We start from the raw sequence: 20966 nt of genomic DNA, 5'->3' as shown, positions 1-20966 counted from the left end.
TAACAGCCTTACGACCATCAAGTAGTACTCCCAAAGTCTACACTTTGTTTTCATACATGGATCCTCTCTCGGATTTTATGGCCTCGAGCCATTTATCGAAATCCGGGCCCACCATCGCTTCTCCATAGCTCGTAGGTTCATTGTTGTCTAGTAACATGACTTCCAAGACAGGATTACGTACCACTCAGAAGTAGTACGCATCCTTGTCATCCCACGAGGTTTGGTAGTGACTTGATCTGAAGTTTCATGATCACTATCATAAGCTTCCACTTCAATTGGTGTAGGTGCCACAGGAACAACTCCCTGTGCTCTGCCACACACTAGTTGAAGAGACGGTTCAATAACCTCATCAAGTCTCCACCATCCTCCCACTCAATTCTTTCGAGAGAAACTTTTCCTCGAGAAAGGACCCGATTCTAGAAACAATCCCTTATTGCTTTCGGATCTGAGACAGGAGGTATACCCAACTGTTTTGGGTGTCCTATGAAGATGCATTTATCCTCTTTGGGTTCGAGCTTATTGGCCTGAAACTTTTCCACATAAGCGTCGCAGCCCCAAACTTTCAAGAAATGACAGCTTAGGTTTCTCTAAACCATAGTTCATACGGTGTCATCTCATTGGAATTACGTGGTGCCCTATTTAAAGTGAATGCGGTTGTCTCTAATGCCTAACCCATAAACTATCGTGGTAATTCGATAAGAGACATCATGGTACGCATCATATCCAATAGGGTGCAGTTATGATGTTCGGACACACCATCACACTATGGTGTTCCAGACTGTATTAGTTGTGAAACAATTTCCACAATGTCTTAATTCTGTGCCAAACTCGTAATTCAGATATTCATCTCTATGATCATATCATAGATACTTTATCCTCTTGTCACGACGATCTTTCAACTTCACCCTGAAATTACTTGAACCTTTCAATAATTCAAACTCGCGATTCATCAAGTAAATATACTCAACATCTACTCAAATCATCTTGTGAAGTAAGAACATAACGATATCCACTACACGCCTCAGCACTCATTGGACTGCACACATCAAAATGTATTACTTCCAACAAGTTGCTTTCCAGTTCCATTTTACTGAAACCGAGGCTTTCAGTCATCTTGCCCATGTGGTATGATTTGCATGTCTCAAGTGATTCAAAAATCAAGTGAGTCCAAACGGTCCATTAGCATGGAGTTTCTTCATGCATAAACACCAATAGACATGGTTCGCATGTCTCAAACCTTTCAAAAACGAGTGAGCCCAAAGATCCATCAACATGGAGCTTCTTCATGCGTTTTATACCGATATGACTTAAGTAGCAGTGCCACAAGTAGGTGGTACTATCATTACTATCTTTTGGCATGAACATGTGTATCACTACGACCGAGATTCAATAAACCATTCATTTCAGGTGTAAGACCATTTGAAGGTATTATTCAAATAAACAGAGTAACCATTATTCTCTTTAAATGAATAACCGTATTGCGATAGACATAATCCAATCATGTCTATGCTCAACGCAAACACCAATCTCGATGGTAGAGGGAGCGTGCGATGCTTGATCATATCAACATTGGAAACACTTCCAACACATATCGTCAGCTCACCTTTAGCTAGTCTCCGTTTATTCCGTAGCTTTTATTTCGAGTTACTAACACTTAGCAACCGAACCGGTATCTAATACCCTGGTGCCACTAGGAGTACTAGTAAAGTACACATCAACACAATGTATATCCAATATACTTCTATCGACCTTGCCAGCCTTCTCATCTACCAAGTATCTAGGGTAATTCTGCTCCAGTGGTTTGTTCCCCTTATTACAGAAGCACTTAGTCTCGGGTTTGGGTTCAACCTTGGGTTTCTTCACTAGAGCAGCAGCTGAATTGCCATTTCATGAAGTATCCCTTCTTGCCCTTGCCCTTCTTGAAACTAGTGGTTTCACCAACCATCAACAATTGATGCTCCTTCTTGATTTCTACTTTTGTGGTGTCAAACATCGCGAATATCTCAAAGATCATCATATATGTCCCTGATATATTATAGTTCATCACGAAGCTCTAGCAGCTTGGTGGTAATGACTTCGGAGAAACATCACTATCTTATCTGGAAGATCAACTCCCACTTGATTCAAATGATTGTTGTACTCAGACAATCTGAGCACAAGCTCAACAATTGAGCTTTTCTCCCTTAGTTTGTAGGCTAAGAAAATCGTCAGAGGTCTTATACCTCTTGACGTGGGCACGAACCTGAAATCCCAATTTCAGTCCTTGGAACATCTCATATATTCTGCGATGTTTCAAAAACATCTTTGGTGCCTCAACTCTAAACCGTTTAACTGAACTATCACGTAGTTATCAAAATGTGTATGTCAGATGTTCGCAACATCCACAGACAACGTTCGAGGTTCAGCACACTGAGCGGTGCATTAAGGACATCAGCCTTCTATGAAGCAATGAGGACAATCCTCAGTTTACGGACCTAGTCCGCATAATTGCTACTATCAACTTTCAACTAATTTTTCTCTAGGAACATATCTAAACAGTAGAACTGAAGCGCGAGCTATGACATAATTTGCGAAGACCTTTTGACTATGTTCAGGATAATTAAGTTCATCTTATGAACTCCCACTCAGATAGACATCCCTCTAGTCATCTAAGTGATTACATGATCCGAGTCAACTAGGCCGTGTCCGATCATCACGTGAGACGGACTAGTCAACATCGGTGAACATCTTCATGTTGATCGTATCTACCATACGACTCATGCTCGACCTTTCGGTCTCTGTGTTCCGAGGCCATGTATGTACATGCTAGGCTCGTCAAGTTAACCCTAAGTGTTTTGCATGTGTAAAACTGTCTTACACCCGTTGTATGTGAACGTAAGGATCTATCACACCCGATCATCACGTGGTGCTTCGAAACGACGAACTTTAGCAACGGTGCACAGTTAGGGGAGAACACTTCTTGAAATTTTAATGAGGTATCATCTTATTTACTACCGTCGTTCTAAGCAAACAAGATGCAAAAACATGATAAACATCACATGCAATCAAATAATAGTGACATGATATGGCCAATATCATATAGCTCCTTTGATCTCCATCTTGGGGCTCCATGATCATCATCGTCACCGGCATGACACCATGATCTCCATCATCGTGTCTTCATGAAGTTGTCTCACCAACTATTACTTCTACTTCTATGGCTAACGGTTAGCAATAAAGTAAAGTAATTACATGACGTTTATGTTGACACGCAGGTCATAAATAAATAAAGACAACTCCTATGGCTCCTGCCGGTTGTCATACTCATCGACATGCAAGTCGTGATTCCTATTACAAGAACATGATCAATCTCATACATCACATATATCATTCATCACATCCTTTTGGCCATATCACATCACATAGCATACCCTGCAAAAACAAGTTAGACGTCCTCTAATTATTGTTTGCATGTTTTACGTGGCTGCTATGGGTTTCTAGTAAGAACGTTTCTTACCTACGCAAAGACCACAACGTGATATGCCAATTGCTATTTAACCTTCATAAGGACCCTTTTCATCGAATCTGATCGGACTAAAGTGGGAGAGACAGACACCCGCTAGCCACCTTATGCAACTAGTGCATGTCAGTCGGTGGAACCAGTCTCACGTAAGAGTACGTGTAAGGTCGGTCCGGGCCGCTTCATCCCACGATGCCGCCGAATCAAGATAAGACTAGTAACAGCAAGCATATTGAACAAAATCAACGCCCACAACTACTTTGTGTTCTACTCGTGCATAGAAACTACGCATAGACCTAGCTCATGATGCAACTGTTGGGGAACATAGCATAAATTCAAAATTTTCCTACGTGTCACCAAGATCTATCTATGGAGTCATCTAGCAACGAGGGAGGAGTGGATCTACATACCCTTGTAGATCGCGCGCGGAAGCGTTCAAGAGAACGGGGTTGATGGAGTCGTACTCGTCGTGATCCAAATCACCGATGATCCTAGCGCCGAACGGACGGCACCTCCGCGTTCAACACACGTACGGAGCAGCGACGTCTCCTCCTTCTTGATCCAGCAAGGGGGAAGGAGAGTTTGATGGAGATCCAACAGCACGACGGCGTGGTGGTGGAAGTAGCGGGATTCCAACAGGGCTTCGCCAAGCGCTGCGGGAGGAGGGAGATGTGTCACGGGAGGGAGAGGGAGGCGCCAGGCCTTAGGTTGGGTTGCCCTCCCTTCCCCCCACTATATATAGGGCCAAGGGAGAGGGGGAGGGCGCAGCCTTGCCCCTTCCTCCAAGGAAGGGTGCGGCCAAGGGGGGGAGGAGTCCATCCTCCCCAAGGCACCTCGGAGGTGCCTTCCCCCTTTAGGACTCTCCCCTTTTCCTCTTCTCTTGGCGCATGGGCCTCTTGGGGCTGGTGCCCTTGGCCCATATAGGCCAAGGCACACACCCTACAGCCCATGTGGCCCCCCGGGGCAGGTGGCCCCACCCGGTAGACCCCCGGGACCCTTCCGGTGGTCCCGGTACAATACCGGTGACCCCGAAACTTGTCCCGATGGCCGAAATAGCACTTCCTATATATAATTCTTTACCTCCGGACCATTCCGGAACTCCTCGTGACGTCCGGGATCTCATCCGGGACTCCGAACAACTTTCGGGTTACCGCATACTAATATCTCTATAACCCTAGCGTCACCGAACCTTAAGTGTGTAGACCCTACGGGTTCGGGAGACATGCAGACATGACCGAGACGACTCTCCGGTCAATAACCAACAGCGGGATCTGGATACCCATGTTGGCTCCCACATGTTCCACGATGATCTCATCGGATGAACCACGATGTCAAGGACTTAATCAATCCCGTATACAATTCCCTTTGTCTAGCGGTACGATACTTGCCCGAGATTCGATCGTCGGTATCCTGATACCTTGTTCAATCTCGTTACCGGCAAGTCTCTTTTACTCGTTCCGTAACACATCATCCCGTGATCAACTCCTTGATCACACTGTGCACATTATGATGATGTCCTACCGAGTGGGCCCAGAGATACCTCTCCGTTTACACGGAGTGACAAATCCCAGTCTCGATTCGTGCCAACCCAACAGACACTTTCGGAGATACCTGTAGTGCACCTTTATAGTCACCCAGTTACGTTGTGACGTTTGGTACACCCAAAGCATTCCTACGGTATCCGGGAGTTGCACAATCTCATGGTCTAAGGAAATGATACTTGACATTAGAAAAGCTTTAGCATACGAACTACACGATCTTTGAGCTAAGCTTAGGATTGGGTCTTGTCCATCACATCATTCTCCTAATGATGTGATCCCGTTATCAACGACATCCAATGTCCATGGTCAGGAAACCGTAACCATCTATTGATCAACGAGCTAGTCAACTAGAGGCTTACTAGGGACATGGTGTTGTCTATGTATCCACACATGTATCTGAGTTTCCTATCAATACAATTATAGCATGGATAATAAACGATTATCATGAACAAGGAAATATAATAATAACTAATTTATTATTGCCTCTAGGGCATATTTCCAACATGGCCCCCACATGTCAGTTGGACCAGTCAAACCAGTCAACAAGTTGACTGTTGACTGTTGGCTAGGCAGTCAGCAGGGCCCACCTCTTAATCAAATAGTCATATCCCTGTGTACACTCCTGAGTACCCTTAGCATATAGTATTTAATATAATTTCGAATTAAATTAACTATAGAATTTCAGAAAAACAATTTAGACTTTAAAAAATCATAGAAAATAATCCGTAGCTCGGATGAAAAAACTTTGTACATGGAAGTTGTTCAGAATTTCGAGACGAATCCGAATACGTAGTCTGTTTGTCAGCCACGCATCCCTGGCATAGCAAACGTGCAATATTTCACATTCGGTTCATTTGTCCGAAAATGCAAAACACCGGGAACACTTTCCCGGATGTTTCTCCCCTTCGCCGGTAGCACCTATTACCGCGTTAGGTCACCCTCGCACGACGTATTGCCGCGTCTTGCTTTGTGTTACTTTTGTTTGCTCTGTTATTTATTGTGTTCCCCCCCAATTACTCCTTTCCGGTAGACTCCGAGACCGCTGCTGATGTCCGTGTGTTCGACTACATCGGAGATGACCCCTCCTTCTTGCCAGAGCAACCAGGCAAGCCCCCCCTTTGATCACCAGATATCACCTACTCTTCTCTATACTGCTTGCATTAGAGTAGTGTAGCATGTTACTGCTTTCCGTTATTCCTATCCTGATGCATAGCCTGTCCTTGCTACTACTGTTGTTACCATTACCTGCTATCCTACTGCTTAGTATAGGATGCTAGTGTTCCATCAGTGGCCCTACACTCTTGTCCGTCTGCCATGCTATACTACTGGGCCGTGATCACTTCGGGAGGTGATCACGGGCATATACTATATACTTTACACAGTTACATTACCTGTGGTACTGTTCGGAGTTGGGGGCTGAAGGGGCAGGTGGCTCCATCCCGGTAGAGGTGGGCCTGGGTTCCCGACGACCCCCGACTGTTACTTTGTGGCGGAGCAACAGGGCAGTTTGAGACCACCTAGGAGAGAGGTGGGCCTGGCCCTGGTCGGTGTTCGCGGATACTTAACACGTTTAACGAGATCTTGGTATTTGATCTGAGTCTGGCTACTGGCCTATACGCACTAACCATCTACGCGGGGACAGTTATGGGCACTCGACGTCGTGGTATCAGCCGAAGCCTTCGTGACGTCAGCGACTGAGTGGCGCGCGCCGGATTGGACCGTAAGCCTGCTCTTGTATTAAGGGGGCTAGTTCTGCTTCCGGCCGCGTACGCAACGTGCAGGTGTGCAATGGGCGATGGGCCCAGACCCCTGCGCCATAGGATTTAGACCGGCGTGCTGACCTCTCTGTTGTGCCTAGGTAGGGCTGTGGCGTGTTGATCTTCCGTGGCCGGCATGACCCAGGAAAGTGTGTCCGGCCAAATGGGATCGAGCGTGTTGGGTTATGTGGTGCACCCCTGCAGGGAAGTTAATCTATTCGAATAGCCGTGATCTTCGGTAACAGGACGACTTGGAGTTGTACCTTGACCTTATGACAACTAGAACCGGATACTTAATAAAACACACCCTTCCAAGTGCCAGATACAACCGGTGGTCGCTCTCTCACAGGGCGACGAGGGGAGGATCATCGGTTAGGATTATGCTATACGATGCTACTTGATGATACTTGGAGGACTTCAGTCTACTCTCTTCTACATGCTGCAAGACGGAGGCTGCCAGAAGCGTAGTCTTCGAAAGGACTAGATATCCCCCCTTATCCCGGCTTTCTGCAGTTTAGTCCACATATAATAGCCTTATTCCAGTTGATACCAATGCATACATATGTAGTGTAGCTCCTTGCTTGCGAGTACTTTGGATGAGTACTCACGGTTGCTTTCTCCTTCTTTTCCCTCTATCCCTTCTACCTGGTTGTCGCAACCAGATGTTGGAGCCCAGGAGCCAGACGCCACCGTCGACGACGACTCCTACTACACCGGTGGTGCCTACTACTACGTGTTGCCCGCTGACGACGACCAGGAGTAGTTTAGGAGGATCCCAGGCAGGAGGCCTGCGCCTCTTTCGATCGGTATCCCAGTTTGTGCTAGCCTTCTTAAGGCAAACCTGTTTAACTTATGTCTATACTCAGATATTGTTGCTTCCGCTGACTCGTCTATGATCGAGCTCTTGTATTCGAGCCCTCGAGGCCCCTGGCTTGTAATATGATGCTTGTATGACTTATTTTATTTGTAGAGTTGTGTTGTGATATCTTCCCGTGAGTCCCTGATCTTGATCGTACACGTTTGCGTGTATGATTAGTGTACGATTGAATCGGGGGCGTCACATAGGCTCACCGATGCCTCTCCTTTTTTTTGCGATGTTCCATGAAATTGCTACATACATCTTGTACTTTTTCATTGTGTAACCCTATCTGCAAGTTGACATGGCTAATTTCAGACATCTCTACATGATACTACATTGCATATCCCTTGCGCATATTTAAACCACCAATTAACGATTGTGTGCGTACCATAAACTAGCCATGACTCTGTATGCTGGACTAATAGGCACTCTAAGGGAGCCTAATGTAGTGCACTGGAATTCCTACATGCCACCTACGATTTTGTGTAATGTACTGCCCCTGTTCCTAAATATATGTCTTAGTAGAAATTCCAGTATGGACCACATACAGATGTATATAGATGCATTTTCGAGTGTAGATTCACTCATTTTGCTCCGTATGTAGCCTATAGTGGAATCTCTAGAAAGACTTATATTTAGGAATGGAGGTACGAGGTAGTATCATGTATGACATCTACATATCTAATTTAGCAGCCAGTAGTAGAAATCATTGTCTGCACAAAGGGATTAATGGTCGAAAATCCTAGCAAAGCACGCTGGCAGGCACAGAACAATACAAGAGAGAGAGAGATGCGCTTACAAGATCATAGCAATGCCTCAGTCTAGGATCTTGGTTGGACAAGCTGTTAGATCCAGAAGAAACATCATTCTTGTAGTTTTTGCCAGCTGCATAACAGGTAACAGTGACCAGTTAGTATATTTGAAGTACATCGGGCAGGTGATGCTGGACAGGTTTAAAGGTGACAAGTACCTAGGCCGTGGCGGTGCTTGGCATCTCTCCAGACTGTGGGAATCAGGTTAGAAACGTCGAGGGTGATGACGCTGCGCTGGCTGTCGGGGTCCGGTAAGGAGATCTAGAACCGTCGAGTAGGGTGTTTGTGGAGCAGCTCCGGTAGGGTGGACTACGGTGTGGGCGAAGCAGATCTATGGCCGTGGACGAGGGCGTAGGTGAAGCTGCTTCGGTGGTTGGGTTAAGGATGGTGTCGACGATGCGGATCTGCGGCCGTGGACGGGGCGTCAGAAGCTGCTCCGGTGGTTGGGTTAAGGGTGGTGTCGATGATGCGGATCTGCGGCCGTGGATGGAGCATCAGAATCTGCTCCGGTAGGTTGGATGAGGGTGTAAGGAAGCGGATCTGAGGCCGTGGACTTGTGAGTTGGCAAAGCGGCCCCGGTAGGGTTGAGAATGATATAGGCGAAGCTACTCCGGTAGGGTTGAGGAAGGTGTCGGCGAAGAGGATCAAAGGCCGTCGACGGGGGCGTCGGTGGGGCGGCTCTGGGGGGTGTGGACGAAGCGTCTCCGGTGGGGAGTACGAATGAGCCGCTGAAGATGCGCGGCGGTTGACGAGAGTACCGGCGAAGCAGATCCGGCACCATGGACAAGGCCGGCACTGAATGGGCTGTGGTACAGTGGTGGATGAGTAGTCTACTTGTTTCTAGGGGAGGTGGTAGGGGTAGATGCGTCCGCAGAAGCAGATCCGGCGAGGTGGACGCCGCTGGCAGTGAATGGGCTATGGTACGCCGGTGGATGAGCAGTCTAGGGTTTCGAGAGGGGAGGGGAGAAAGGGCGATGAAGTACGGACGGCGTGATGTAAGATGCTTTGGTGCTATGGAGTTAGTCGTTTTTGCGTGAGGGGGAGAGGAAATGGGGGTGCCGTGTAGTGGGGGAACCGGAAGTTACCAAAGCAGCCCCGACCTATCATGTAGATGAGGGTGGTATTGTAACTGTTGGTCTCCGTGCACCAAGGACAAAAGGGGGATTTCGCATGCTAAAGACTAAGGTGGCAGAACTTTTAGAAGGAGGCGGGAGATTTTGCTGCCAGCGGGATCGTTCGTATCCAGTTTCAACTAATTTTGGACCGTGCTAGCGGGAAGGTCATGCTAGACTGTGTACACGGGGCACGCGTCAGCAGTTAATAACTGGTGTGAAGTCCACCCCAGAAAAAAGACAATAACTCGGGATGATGCGCCAATAACTTGGACGTTCACACGGGCGCGACCAATCGTACGGGTGTAGTGGCGCATTCACAAAAAAGGGATCAAACGCTCAACCTATGTATTTCTCGTGTAAATAGATAATTTAGTGCCATTGGTTATTTACTTTAAACATAATGCATTGACGTGTTAGTGTAGAGGCGCACAAAAAGAAATGGATATTGTAGTCAGCTACTTAAAAGTGTTACCTCATATGATTACATAGCCTCCATTTCATAAATTGCGTACCCGTTGAATTCATATATGAATATTACATATATTACTTCAAAATAGAAACTTAAATCATCCAAGACTAATGAATTTGAATGCAAGAGTAACAATGGTGCATGTTCATGATAGATACATTGATTGTTTGAAGAAACATCACTGTAACTTTGGCATGCACAACTAAAAAGGCTTATTTAAATAGAAAAAAATGTGATATGTGAGTGTCCAATCTTTATAGCGTTGAATCGATATTGTACCTTTGGCCACGATATGAAGTATGTATTGACTTATGTTCAAGCGATGCACGTCCACGATCGCTAGATAGTGATACGTGAATGAATTGTGCAATCTCTCTCACACGCATACATATCTCATTTCCCTGTGGGCATCAGAATCACACACGCGCACTTCGTGTATTTCTCTCCCTCCGTCAGGGTTAAATTCGTCTTTCTACCCCGTCCTACAAGTCTCTCACACAGAAACACACACGCTCTCTATGTCTAACACGCCCACCCTTTTAATTCCGCCCACCCACAGCCACTAATGTCTCTCACACATATGCTATCTACCTATCCCTTAATATAGCTAGATACGTGTCACACAAAGTTCTTCTCCCTACTAGCAAGATGCCCATGCGTTGCACGGAACATCAAGATGCATTTGTATGAGAAGTTTATCTTGTGGGAGAAAAGGATGAATGAGGGAATGCCTTATTTGCAAATGCGGAGAGGGGTGTGGGTATCTTTTTGCAAAATTGCCATAGTTTCCTTCCTGCCCGTCGGATATAAACTGGATGGCCTATATTGCAGGATGGCAGGAACACCATCATCACCAACTCTGTTTTTTATAAGAGTAGAGATATGTGAGTGTCACTGCCCCCCTCCCCACACACCCACACTTCCCAACACCGAAGGAGTAGGGTGACACCTCGATCTTGATACTAATCTATTGACTGGCTTCTCTCTCAAACATACACACACACACTACCCGACACCGAAGGAGCTAGTAGGGTGGCACATCAATCTTGATAATAATCTATCTACTCCTCTTTCAAACACACACACACACACACTCGCTAGTTGTGCCTCTGTGCCTACCGCGCACACTCTCGATACGTCTTTCTCTCCCTCCCCCCCAACAATGACAGCAGAAGGGTGACAACTCGATCTGATCATAATCTGTCAATTGGTTTCTCTCTCAAACATTGTGTCTCGGTGCCTCGCTCGGTAGCCCCCTCGATATGTAGACTTCTCGCGCGCGCACAGCTGTAGTGACGATGACGCTGAACCCAGTGTGCCTTGTTTTTACCGGCCTCATGTGATAGTTTTCACCCTGTTTTTTGTTAATTAACAAGGCAACCTTTTCTTTGTTACTACTAGTGAATCTGAAATCATTCGGGGCAGACATAAAATATATCACTTCAACCCAATTATCGTAGCCACTATTTTAAAAGAAATAAGCTAGCTGCCCGTGCGTTGCACGGAACATCAAGATGCATTTGTATGGGTAGTTTATCTTGTGAGAGAAAAGGTTGAATGAGGGAAGGCCTTATTTACGAACGTGGAGAGACATGTGGGTATATTTTTGCAAAATTGCCATAGTTTCTTTCCTATCCGTTAGATATAAATCCGACGGCCTATATTGCAGGATGGCACGCACACCATCATCACCAACTCTGTTTTCTACTCCCTCCGTCCGAAAATACTTGTCATCAAAATGGATAAAAAGAGATGTATCTAAAACTAAAATGCGTCTAGATACATTTCCTTTTATCCATTTTGATGACAAGTATTTCCGGACGGAGGGAGTATTTGTCTTTTTAGAGATTTCAACAAGTGACTATGACCGAACCTTACCAACATACTCAGAAAAGTAGTCCATAATTTTTATGTTACCCTCTTTTCTTGGCGGTGCAGTGCCATCTGGATACCTCATAAATAAATAAAGTACTACATGATGCTAATATATGACACATGGCGCAGGAGTACTAAGTATTATTAATACAGCTTTGCTAGAACTCATCCAGATGAGATATAATTTGGTCTCATTCATCTTTTATAGCCATTGGATGTGATGCTATATAAGGCTGATCGTAATGGTAGTATCATAGCTAGTATCATGCATGCCAACTAGGCAATTTTGATGGGGTGTCGTAGCATTAAATAAAGAAAGAGATGATGGAGTATCATATTATGATACCGTATCATAATAAATGCTTTGCTACTTTGTGTCATGCATGACAATAAATAGAGTACTACATGATACTGATATATGATACTATGCATTATGGAGGTAGTATCATACACTAGTATCATATGCATGACACTACTATATGATACTCCCCATTACAACCAGCCTAAGATGCGTGTGTGCTAACGTGGGTTGTATTTGTTCTTGTGCAACGAACTGACCAGTGCATGTCATGTTTGATAGTCTCAAGTCATTAAAAGCATACAAGCCCCACATCTCTTCTTGGTTGATTCCTCTACTTATGTCAAAAAATAAGTAACAATGTGAGAGTTAATGCACCACGCCTATGTGTTTACTATTTGGTTTTCGTAAGATGACTTAATACTCACCTAGACGGAGGGAGTATTCGATTTGACAGCGGGCGGCGCAGTTCCTGATACGGCTTTAATGCAGACGAGGGAGGGAGTAGCGGTTCCCGATATGTTGAACGGCCAATGCATCCTTCTTTAATTAATGCATGAGGGAAGTAATGGGAGGAGGTCCGGGAAAAGAGGCTGCACGATGTGAATGCAACGCAGTTTGCCCTCATTGCCCTCATATAAAGGCGCCCCTCCATTCCAATGCATCTACCACATCGTACGCACCTAAGCATTTGCCTAAGCACCTACACTAAGCGCAAAAGAGCTCACTCCAGACCCATGGCGGCGATGTTCGTGAGCGGCCAGCGGCTGCGCCAGATGGTCCACGATGCCGGCCTGCGGCATGGAGCCGAGGATCGTCTCCTGACGGTGTTGGAGACCGGCTGGTGGATGGCCGCCTTCGACGCCAACTACGACTCTCAGTTGGACCAGATGATCGTTGCCACCCGTAACAAGTTCACCGTCCTCAAGAAGCTCGTGGACGACATCGCCGTACTCCTCCAGCCCGCGCGCCCGGGCTCCTCATTGCCTGCCACCCTAATCGGCCTCCATGGCCGGAACCTCTTTCAAGCATTGGTGGCCCTGCGACTGCCCGCCGACGCCACGAAGAATGTCCACCTGGAGGTCGCGCTCGTCGCGAGGCGCCTTGCCCTGCAAGAATTCGTCGACCTACACATCCACATGTACGAGGAAATCATGTACATAGGTATCTACAAGGCCAGTGAGGACGCTACGACGTTGGCCTTCCTCAACCGGCTGGAAGCCTTGGATGCCTTTGCTGAGAAGCACCTCGACCTCGCCACAAAAGCCGCCGCTCCTTAGCCGCCGGTCGGTGGCCCGACGCACTAAGTTGAGGAGGAGGAGGTCGTACGTTCGTGGATCCATCTTTCTTCTTGCCTTCTGTAACCACCACTGCAATCGCATCATCGTGGCCTTAATTATGTGCTGTTGCATTCTCGTTCCAGTCAATACCAACATGTGCGATCCCTTTGCCTAATTATATGCATCACTGTAACTAGTACTCCATCCGTCAATTTATAAGTTGTGCTTACCTTTTCCATCAACTTCGTGCAACGCGCGGGCATCTTGCTAGAAACACTAGAATATGTCTATATAATCCGTATGTGATAGTCCATTTGAAATCTCAAAAAAGACAAATATTTAGGTACGGAGGGAGTAATATATTAGGAGTATATCAAAACAATAGTGATTTCTTTCAAATTTGTGAACAAATACTACTATTCTACTACTTTGGATCCGTCGCAACGCACGAGCACATTGCTGGTAAAAGGAAAAGGCCTGTCGCGTTCGCGTCGCATCCCCACACGCTCGGGAATCGGGAGTACAACACGGCCCGTCCGGCACGACACATGGCTTAGGGATGGCGTGTTGCCTAGCATTTTCACTTTCATGTGGGACCGCCGTTGAGCAAACCGACACCCCGCCCGCCGCCGGGTTGGAAAAAAGAAACGAGGGGAAGATCTAGTTGTAGCACGGAAGCCAAGAAATTTGGTGTCAGACGGGGCTCATTGATAGAGTAGGAGCATTCCGTACTAGTACTACTCCTACCAGTACCAAGTTTGTACTCCTAATACTATATTACTAGTACTACCACTATACAACTAGTAGGGGTATGTGCACGACACAACATCGTAGGAACAAAAAACGGGAAGATCTTGTTTTGGGTGATTTATCTATTTTTCAATCAACGTAGTATGAATAATATGATGTGGGGGGCACCCATGAAGCTTATGTGGCTTGGTTGCATGGCTACAGAAGGTTAGAGAAAAATAAATAGATAATGTGTTTAGAGTGCACTCCACTAAATAGATATATATACTTTGGATCCATTGCAATGGACCAGCACATCTATATCTATACCCCCTATATAGTGTGTGAAAATCTTTGAAAGTTGGTCGCTGGATGAAGCCAATCCGACGGTACAAAGATGGCAAATCCGAGCACTACTGGCCGTTGGATATCATCCACCAGATTCTGCCACATGTATAATCTAGAAGACTCCATGGTTGAACTTAATTCATGACTAAGGGCCTCTTTGATTCATAGGATTGCAGAAACACATGAATAGGAAAAAGGTAGGATTGGAATGGCATGTTCATTGGATCCCTATAGGATTTGAGTTTGTTTGATTGTGTCACATGAAAAACAAAGGATTTCTTTCAAGAGGTTGGAGTGCATGTTAGAATTCCTGTGAAATGTAGTATAAATGAATCCTTAGGAAAATATTCTACATGATTCAATCCTACGAATCAAACGACCAACGTAGGAAAAATTTCTAAGGATTCTAATCCTTCAAAGATCCTATGAAAATCCTTTGAATCAAACAGACCCTAACTTTGCCACAACTAAGCTTAGGCAAAGTTATTAGTTCTTCAAAACGAGAGAAACAAGTTGGCAAGCCTAAGGGAATCTTGCCACATTTTTTGTGTGTATGTCATGTGAGGCCTTAGTGTGGCTTGCCTAAGGTGTGGCTTGAATCAAACACTCGCCTAAGTTAATCAAACTTGCCTAACCTTACATTCCACTAGATTTTGCCACATGTTAGAATCCAGAAAGCTCCACATGTAGAAGCATAATGCACAAACCACCAGAATCTCATGCGTGCAATGCACGTGTACCTTACTAGTACTAGTTGGCAGTAGTAAGAAACAAATTCTAGTTTTGGCACGAGCTCGTACTGCGGGAGCACCACAAGGCCTGCCGCAGGAGTTACATTTCCCTCTCGGGGCCCATGGGACCAGACTTCAGTGGCTTAGTGGCAGAAACAAGAAACGTGATGGTCGCCGTGGTTCAACTTCCATGGACAAGCTGTCATGTCTGTTGACACATGTATATCAAAACTAGAGTGTTTATATTTCAAGCACGTGAACAAGTATTATTCTACTACTTTGGATCCATTGCAACGCACGGGCCAGCACATTGGTAGTAGTAGTGTCCATCTCTATCTCTAGAGGCCTTCCCTCGTTCATCCTTTTCTCTCACAAGATAAACTACTCATACAAATGCATCTTGATGTTCTGTGGAACGCACGAGGATGTTTCCTTGGGGGTCTCTCCAGCGCGGCGTGGCCGTAGTTGCAAGTTGACACCCCTTGAGATGCCGACGTTGAGGGGCACTCAGGTTTCCTCCAATGAGCAGGTAAGATGAGTTTGATCACGTAGTAAATGCATTCTAAAGACTACTTCCGTGTCCATTTCCTAATTCTCCCCCTGCCCACTGTTTCACAGGTTAGGCTCGGTGCGAGTGGAGATTGGCTTGCATATGTACGGGAGGGTACCAACATCAATTTGCACAACATTTACAACGGTGAAACCGTTCCCGTAGAACCTTTGTCCAACATTGGGATCAGCCATGCAATGGGCCACCGCATGAATTGGTACGATGGAACCACAGTGAGATTGAATAAGATAGCATGAACCTTGCACATGCCGGTCAAAGGCGGACCATGCTATCTGCGGCCGATTTGTTGCCGTACGAGTAGGAAGACGCTGTGCTCCTTTCTAACCGCATCTGCACGGTGACAAACCAGGGGACTTCTTTTGTATGGGACACATCCTATGATATACTCCCTCTCTCCCAGTTTATTTGTTTTGAATCTTTTTGTTTTATAAGTTTCAAATTCAAATTTAGAGCTTCCCATCACATGTTGAGATTACAATGTCCATTAAATTGTTGCGTGCATGTATAGTAAAGAAACAAATCTCGAGTTTGGCACGAGTTCGTGCTGTGGGAGCACCACAAGCCCTGGCGCAGGAGTTACATTTCCCTCTCAGGGCCGTCGGGATTGAGCTTCAGCGCCTTACTACACCTACCTTTGAGTCAATAACATGTGGACCCGATAGGTGACTGGTCCACATGTAATGCTCCCGTTGGCAGAGGGGCAGTGGGGCCAAGAGGGGTGAGCCGCAGGTTGGGGGACGTGTGGTTTCATGGGTTCGAGCGGCGTCGTGGGAATCACGGGTGGCTGTGGTAGAAACTTGATGCTCGCCGCATTTTAGGTGGCCCACATGTCATGCACACAAAGGCAGAGGGGCGGTGCGGCCAAGAGGGGTGGGGCGCACGTCGGGGGGCGTGGTGCTATGGGTTGGAGAGGCGTCGTGGGAATCGCGAGATGAAACATGATGGTCGCCGTAGTTGAACTTCCATGGACAAGCTGTCACGTCTACAGACACATGCACTGCATACCAATCACTGGAAGGAGTAGCAGAGAAAGCTATATATGCGGATAAATAGTTCCTTATAGTCAAGCAGACCCACGCTACTACTCTGTTCCAAATACATGCACACCATCGAAATAGTCCATCTATATCAATATACACCGAGAGGGAATAATTTTTTTACAAGAGAGGAAATAGTTCATCCATCCATAATGCCCTCCTGCTGGTGCAACCTCTTCTTCTTCTTCTTCTTCTTCTTCTTCTTCTTCTTCTTCTTCTTCTTCTTCTTCTTCTTCTTCTTCTTCTTCTTCTTCTTCTTCTTCTTCTTCTTCTTCTTCTTCTTCTTCTTCTTCTTCTTCTTCTTCTTCTTCTTCTTCTCATTCTCTGTGGGAGACGGCTTCGCAACAAGCTCTTTGGACCTTGCAGCTATCTCAAAACTCGTACGTCAAGGGATAATTCTCCCATCCAAATGACCTTAATGCCACCGTCTCGTCACCCTTCTAAAGATTTGTACCGAGCACAAAATTTGCTACGTCGAATAGGGATGGTGTCTGTTTATCACAAACTTCTACAGGAATTTTGATACTGGTTTGTAGGTCGGCGATGCTATTCAAATCAAGCTTGTACGGCTCCAGCTTCTGTTTGTCCCCTTCGATGGCTGCCCCACAGAAGTATACGTCCTCCCGAGACAAGAAATCGTGAAGCTCACCTGGTATGGAGGGCGAGTGTATGATGTGGTACACCAAAACATCATCTTCGAAGCACAGCTAAAGGACGGCGGCGCGCTGGATCTTCCCAGGGGCACGCTCCGTGTACTCTGCGTAGAGACCAATGACCCTCGTCTCTACCTTTTCAAGGGAGTTGGATACATTGTTGATCCACTGCCGAACAACCCTTGGGTGGACGGTGACGGTGGCAACTATGCGCATCGAGCCTTCCACGAGGACATGTTGGACGCTAAAAACCTGCATTTCGATCTCTATCGCCATTTGGAACCGCTGGAACGGAGGGCTATGGTTTGGAGAATTAGGATTAGATGGCTAGTCTAACTGAAGTAGTAGATGATTATTTAAAGAGGTTAAAACAATGTGAACGCAGTGGGGTTTTGATGCAAATGAAGACGAAGGGGAGGTGAAGAAGCCAAGGAGAATCGGTTCCCGATGGAGAAGTAAATGGGAGAAGTGGTGTGCAGGCAGTTGATTAGATGGCTAGGTAGACGAAACGAAAAGGCTATGCGGGTAGACTGATGAGTCGTACCTGTTCATGTACGTGCCCATCCTGGGACCTATGCAAACAGATAAAAATATGTGTTGTAGTTTTTTTTGAGCGCGTGAGTGGGAGACACAACATTCTCTGGTTAAGGAATACTCCCTCCGTTTAGGTGAGTATAAGTCACCTTATGAAAATCAGGTTTTCCCAAAACCTTTAGGCGTGGAGCATTAACTTCCTGCTCGATCCCCTCCCAGCCTCGTTAGCCAGCGTTCTCTTCCTCTGCTGCCGCGTTCTACCTTTCCATTTTTCCTCTTCTCAAGTGTGGAACGATCTGCATGCCGTCCTTGATGCACCAGAACGACCACTGCATGCATCACGGCAGAGCATTGATTGGGCATGCACGAGAATTTGGTTCTGCTCGCAATATGGATGATACCTAAACGATGAAGTGAACAGGCATGCTAGCACGGGAGACCTATTTACGCTATACAGTACTGGAGTACTCATGTACCTACTGGTAGTAGTAGTAGTACAACTGTGGTACACTTGATGGTCAAAGTACTATTCATCTGGTCCTCACAGTGAAGTGACAACACCCTGCGCCTGACACTAGTCCAGGTGGCGTGTTCGGGTTACCAAAGTCAGCCTCACCCTGTGCACAGTGCAGTATGTCACCGCCGCTGTACAGCACATTGGCGCCTCGCCTCGTCTCCCTCTCCGCTCCCATAGCACCACTCCATCTCCATCTCCTTCTCTGTATCCATCTCACTGTGCCCCCGTGTACCGTCGCCTCACTCGCCTCCCCCAGTACCACTATTCCCTCGCTAGCCGCTCCAGCACCGACATCCTTCTCCCCCGTAAATCAAGCCCCCTTCCAAACTCCACCATGGCCGAACGCGAACCGCGCAACATCCATATGAGCCGTGATTGGAGCAATTCCCCCAGTGACATCCTCGACCTCTGTTGTTCGTGTATGGATATGTTGAGCACCCTGCGGCTGGCTGCATGCTCGAGGGACATGCACACGGCCATCGTCGAAGCGAGGCCTAAGCTTTTCAAGACACCCTGCTTGCTGCTATCTGGTCTTGCGAGATTGGCTCACCATGATACGGAGGCGTGCATGATGCCCCTCGACTTCAATCCGATCTCCATTAGCCAAAACTTCTTGCAGGTATGTAGTGGGTCACTGTACATCATTTCCCTCGACATCGATCCGATCACCATCGCCCGAAACTTCTTGGCAGGTATGTGCTGGGTCGGCATGAACTCCCACTAGATGGCTGCCTTCAGAGAAGACGGTAAAAAGTTGGTGCTCGTGAACTTCCAGACCTCCCATGAGATTATCCTTACTCCGTTGGATTATATAGAGTATTACCATCGCGGTCCAAGTCATCTAGATTACTACGTCAGTTGGACGGACCTTGTTTTGCAGAAGATTGTAATCTGCCAAGTGCCCACACGACATGCGAATTACGCAGACTTCAAGCTAATTGCCTTGTTCGACCGCGGACTCGCCTATCTTTACGCCGGTGCCTTCTTTAGCTGGAGACAACTCGGCTCGCAGTGGATCATCGTCAAAGCTGATACACACTTCTGTGATGCTATTGAACACAATGGCATCATCTACGCGATCGACAAAGCAGATGGCACCACGTATTGCTGGGACGGCGTGTGTAAGTTGTTTCCTCTCATGTTAATGATGACGCCATGACACTGTTTGAACTTTTTGTGATGATTGGCATATCTATGTTTGAGCAGAATTTGAGTAGAACTATGGCAATGTATTAGAGACGCCATAAATCAGCTATATTTGGAATGAGTTAATTCATGCGATTGTGACCATGTCATTACAGCCAATTTGTACCCTGAATAATCAAACGGTTGGGAATATATGGATATTATCCTTATTTTACAGTAATCTATATACTACTACTAAATATGAGTGTGTATCAATGGCCATGTTAGTTTCCTCATTTTCATGATGTAGAAACATGCACCACACTGTTGGTTTCATCTAACCATACATTAGGGAAGTAAATGTGCATATGGAGAACTCTATATTTGGAAGTAGTGAAATCCTGTAATGCTTACCATGTGTACATACCTATATTCGCCCTTCAGCAATCGATGGCTAGAATAATATCCTCACAAAAATTTTGCCCACAGAACACGAGTATATAACAATGCATGGTCTGTTAATTACCTTGAAGAATTTGTTTGTGAGGACAGAACATGATTACATAACATGCATGACATGGTAGTTTCCTGTGAAGAATCGATTGCGAGATAACATGAGTATAACCATGCATGGCACTTCTATATTTTCGAACCCAATATACATTTCCCTGTATTTTGCTCCCAGTTCCAACAGGGACATATCAATGGTATTTCTTGCATTATCCTACTCATACTCTGAACAATGCTGATCTTACATTAACAATGCCTGTCCTTTTTGATATGATGCAGTGTCCCTACAGTTACTGCCCTTTGAAATCACACCACCTTTGCCAAAAACAGGGAAGCACAACTGGTTCCTCGCTCGATCAGACGACGGCAAAAGACTGATGATCATTTAGACACATGAGCCGGAAAAGTTATATTGCAAAAACCCCACTATATACAAGCACCGTGTAATACGTGAGTATCTGGACAGTGGCTGTTACGTCTATGAGCAGGATACCAGCTTGTTGGGGCCTTTAGGATTTTTTAGTTGGAGGCGGGTAAACAGCCTTGGTTCACACTCTCTGTTTCTCGGACTCAATTATCCGATTAACCAGGAGATCACCGTTGGCAAGGACCTTGATGGCAGAGAGGCTCTGTTTGCTATGGAAAACTGTGTCTACACGGTGAGCCCTAGGAGTTCGGGAGCAAACTCCCCTGATTGTCAACGATA

Source organism: Triticum urartu, chromosome 3A, assembly GCF_056163025.1.
Source record: "Triticum urartu cultivar PI428250 chromosome 3A, HENAU_Tu73, whole genome shotgun sequence".
Classification (NCBI taxonomy): domain Eukaryota; kingdom Viridiplantae; phylum Streptophyta; class Magnoliopsida; order Poales; family Poaceae; genus Triticum; species Triticum urartu.
Note: the sequence above shows the minus strand (reverse complement) of the source record.